Source organism: Polypterus senegalus, unplaced genomic scaffold (assembly GCF_016835505.1).
Source record: "Polypterus senegalus isolate Bchr_013 unplaced genomic scaffold, ASM1683550v1 scaffold_9311, whole genome shotgun sequence".
NCBI classification, from domain to species: Eukaryota; Metazoa; Chordata; class Cladistia; order Polypteriformes; family Polypteridae; genus Polypterus; species Polypterus senegalus.
Genome location: NW_024385937.1, coordinates 2,500 through 7,317, shown reverse-complemented (window position 1 = coordinate 7,317; position 4,818 = coordinate 2,500). Strand labels below are relative to the sequence as shown.

Sequence of the window (4,818 nt, the reverse complement as noted above, 5' to 3'; positions counted from 1 at the left end):
TTGATGTACTGCCTGAGCAAGTACAGATTTGGGGAAGTCTCTGTGCTTATCGGGAGCACCACCTGTCAGACCATTGTGTAATTCGCTTGGCCGTTCAGCTCTATTTCTCAGGTTGCAGTCTCTTCTAATGGTAAAATTCCACCGAATAGCAGTGTGGAGAAGAAGCAGACAATGCCAGTTAGCATCCAGCCTCCTTGCCATTTTCCAGTGTAAATTTCCAGAGAGGCCACCTTGGCTTTATCAATTCCATATCAGATGTGCCCGCCTCAGGGGCGGTCGGCTTATGGGCGGGTCACGCGTGACTTGCTGAATTTCCGCAGAGGTTGTTTCTTTACTCATTCTAGGTATACAACACTTTCCGGGTTAATTTTTTTCTGGCTGGAACACCACTGAGAAGAAATGAGAATGGGTACAGGCACCGTGAAATCCCTGCTTTTCCCTATAGGAAATGATCAACTCTGTGAAGTAACCTACTGAAAGAAACATTAAACCGTTAAAATAAACATTTAATAAGAGAAAATTAGAAGAAATAAAAATGATAGAAATGATTAAAGGTAAAACTCTACATCCTCCTTGGAAATTAAAGATTGAATTAGAATGGGAAAACTGCGATCCCAGGAGCCAACCAGTGCCATCAGTTAATGAACCCATTGTCTTTTGAGAAGCTTGGAAAACAAAGAAACACCTCGTTTTCGAAAACTCCTCGTACTTTGCCATCCAAACAAGAACTGAACTTGTCGACCATTCCGATCTCTGCTGTGTTTAATAGGAGAGACCAACCACTGACCTCCTTCTCTGGACATTAAGAATGTTGTCTGATGCGAGACAGCGCCCATCTTTAGCCAAACTGGCATGACGCCAACTCCAGATCCTGCTGAGAGAGACGATAGTAAGCAGCTGAATTTTCATGAACGGCATATGCCGAGAGAAGAAACTGTGTATTACTAGCAGCAGAAATCCCCCATCCTCACCAAGGAGGGAGCAAAGACTGACTTTGGTTGACGCGAACATTGGACGTAGTTCTAAATTTCCCCACACTCAGAAGGGAGAGGAAAAGCGCTCATCAGAGGAGTCGGGATTTAGCATCGCGGATTCTAAAACAAAGAGCCGTTGCCTTCTTTCCGACTCTTCATGTTGCCTCGCCTAAAAAATATCACTGTCGCGATCGGACAAAGCAATTTTGATTTACCGTCCGGCGGAAGAGGTTTTCCAGTACCCCATTCCTGGCTGGGAAAACCTGCGACGATACAGAGAAGAGAAGCCAGTGACTACTGAAACCTTGGAATTAGTCGAAAACGGAAGGCAATTGGTGACCATAGATGTAACTCAATTCCTTTTCCCCACGCTCCTTCTGCTTTGACGATCGAGGTACAAGACGGAGTGCAATGTTTTTCAACGCTGTTCTACGTACGATCTTCCAAACCTAAAGGAGGCTTGACAGCATCAGCCAAATTTCATTTTTCTGACTTTATGTGATACTCTCAATGGAGGAATCTTCGTTGACGTGACAAATGCCTGTGATATATTTGGGAAAGAAAAAGGAGCGCCCACGTTTTTTAGGGTCATCCTTGCAGGGGCCATGCTAATCTTCTCTGTATCGCCTCAATTTTAGTTGATGTACTGCCTGAAAGTACAGATTTGGGGAAGTTCTGTGCTTAAGACGGGGAGCACCACCCCGCCAGAACCATTGTGGGGTAATTGCTTGGCCTTTAGCCCCTATTTCTCAGGTTGCAGTCTCTTCTAATGGTAAAATTCCACGAATAGCAGTGTGGAGAAGAACAGACAATGCCCAGTGTAGCATCCAGCCTCTTTGCCATTTTCCAGGATAAATTTCACAGAGAGGCCATTGGCTTTATGCTAATTCCATATCAGATGTGCCGCCCAGGGCGGGCTGTTTGTGGGCGTGGCCGGACTTGCTGAATTTCCGAGAGGTTGTTTTTTTGCTCATACTAGGTATACAACACTTCTCCGGGTTAATTTTTTCTGGCTGGAACACCACTGAGAAGAAATGAGAATGGGTACAGGCACCGGAAATCCCTGCTTTTCCCTATAGGAAATGATCAATCATGAAGCTAACCTACTGAAAGAAAATTAAACCGTTAAAAAAAAACATTTAATAAGAGAAAAATTAGAAGAAATAAAAATGATAGAAATGATTAAAGGTAAAACTCTACATCCTCCTTGGAAATTAAAGATTGAATTAGAAATTGGAAAACGTTTATCCCAGGAGCCAACCAGTGCCGCAGTTAATGAACCCGTTGTCTTTTTAGAAGTTGGAAAACAAAGAAACACCTGGTTTTTTGAAACTCCCCGATTTGCCATCCAAACAAGAACTGAACTTGTCGCGACCATTCCGATCTCTGCTGTGTTTAATAAGGAGAGACCAACCACTGACCTCCTTCTCGGGACATTAAGAATGTTGTCTGATGCGGAGACAGCCATCTTTGGCCAAAACTGGCATGACCCCCAACCCCAGACCCCTCGCTGAGAGAGACATAATAGTAAGCAGCTGAATTTTCAGGGAACGGTATATGCCGGAGAGAAGAAACGGGTATTACTAGCAGCAGAAATACCCCATCCTCACCAAGGAGGGAGCAAAGACTGACTTTGGTTGACCGCAACATTGACGTAGTTCGTAATTCCCACACTCAGAAGGGAGAGGACATGCGCCCAATCAGAGGAGTCTGGGTTTTGCATCGCCGGATTCTAAAACAAAGAGCCGCATGCTCTTTCCGATCCTTCATGTTGCGCCCGCCAAAAAATATCACTGTCGCTGATCGGGCAAAACCATTTTTGATTTACATCCGGGTGGAAGAGGCTTTCCAGTACCCCATTCCTGGCTGGGAAAACTTGCCGTTTATACAGAGAAGAAAGAAGCCAGTGACTACTGAAACCTTGGAATTAGTCGGAACGGAAGGCAATTGGGACATAGATGTAACTCACATTCCTTTCCCAGCTCCTTCTGCTTTTGACGATCGAGGTACAAGACGGATGAAAAGTTTTTCAACGTTTCCTTTACTGCTACCCGATCTTCCCAAACCCTTAGGAGCACTGTACAGCATCAGCCAAACTTCATTTTTCTGACTTTATGTGATACTTCAATGGGGGAAATTTTTGGGGACGTGACAAATGCCTGAATATTTAGAAGAAAGAGACCTCCCGTTTGGTGTCATCCTCGGGGCCATGCTTAATCTTCTGTAGCCCAATTTTAGTTGATGTACTCCCTGAGCAATTTACAGATTTGGGGAAGTCTCGGTTAACGGGAGGCACCCCCTCGCAGACCATTTGGTGTAATTCGCGGCCGTTAGCCTATTCTCAGGTTCCCCGATCTCTTCTATTTGGAAAATTCCAAGTAGCAGTGGGAGAAGAAGAACAATCCCAGTTAGCATCCAGCCTTCTTGCCATTTCCAGTGTAAATTTCCAGAGGCCCCCTTTGGCTTTATGCTAATTCCAATCAGATGTGCTCCCAGGGGTGCTATGTGGGCCGATGACTTCTGAATTTGGGCAGAGGTTGTTTCTTTACTCTTTTTTAGGTATACAACACTTTCGGTTAATTTTTTCTGGCTGGAACACCACTGGGGAAGAAATGAGAATGGGTACGGCACCAAATCCCTCTTTTCCCTATAGGAATGTCAATGCTTACCCTAACCTAGGGAAAGAAACATTAAACCGTTAAAAATAAACATTAAAAAAGGGAAAAATTAGAAGAAATAAAATGATAGAATGATTAAGGTAAAACTCTACATCCTCCTTAAAATTTAAAAAGTTTGGGAATTAGAAATGGAAAACTGTGATCCCAGAGCCAACCAGTGCGCCGTTAATGAACCCGTTGTCTTTGAGAAGCTTGGAAAAAAAGAAACACCTGGTTTTTTTTGAAAAAACTCCCGTTATTTGCTACCCAACAAGAACTAACTTGCGGACATCGACCTGCTGTGTTTAATAGGAGAGACCAAAACCACTGCCTCTTCTCTGGACATTAAGAATTTTGTCTGATGTGGAACAGCGCCATCTTTGGCCAAACTAATGAGCAACTCAGATCCTGCTGAGAGAGACGAATAGTAAGCAGTAATTTCATACGGCATGGCAGAGAAAAAGAAACTGGATTACTGGCAGAAATACCCCATCCTCACCAAGGAGGAGAAAAGACTGACTTTGGTTGGGCAACATGACGGTTGTAATTCCCACACTCAGAAGGGAAGGGAATGTCATAAAGGGGAGTTTTGGATTTAGTATCGTCGGATTCAAAACAAGAGCCCGGCTTCTTTCAGATTCTTCATGTGCGCTCCCCAAAAAAAATATCACTGTCGCTCGACAAAGCAATTTTGATTACCGTCCGTGAAAGGGAGGCTTTCCAGACCCCATTCCTGGCTGGGAAAATTTTGACGATACAGAGAAGAAAGACCAGTGACTCTGAAACCTTGGAATTAGTCAGAAAACGAAGGCTGGGATATAGTTAACTCAATTCCTTTCCCACGCCCCTTCTGCTTTTGAGAATGAGGTACAAGACGGAGTGCAATGTTTTCAAACGTTCCCTTACGTCCCAAAGTCTTCCCAAACCTCATAGGAGCGCTGTACGCATCAGCCAAACTTCATTTTCTGACTTTGGTGATACTAAGGAGGAATTTTTTGGCGTGAAAAGCCTGTATATATTTGGAAAGGGAAAAAGGAGCGCCCACGATTTTCGTGTCATCCTCCGGGGGGCCTGCTAATCTTTTTGTATCGCTCCAATTTGGTTGATGTACTGCCTGAGCAATACAGATTTGGGGGGGAAGTCTCTGTGCTTAAGTGGGAGGCACCCCCCCGCAGACCATTGTGGTA

General features: G+C 44.3%; 1 non-coding gene across 1 annotated transcript; it reads right to left on the bottom strand.

Annotated features, from left to right (window-relative positions):
- Positions 1-1,531: 1,531 nt before the first annotated feature.
- LOC120522485 lies at positions 1,532-1,634 on the bottom strand. The gene has a single exon (XR_005632396.1). It is a non-coding gene; the product is annotated as a U6 spliceosomal RNA (small nuclear RNA).
- Between the last annotated feature and the right edge of the window lie 3,184 nt (positions 1,635-4,818).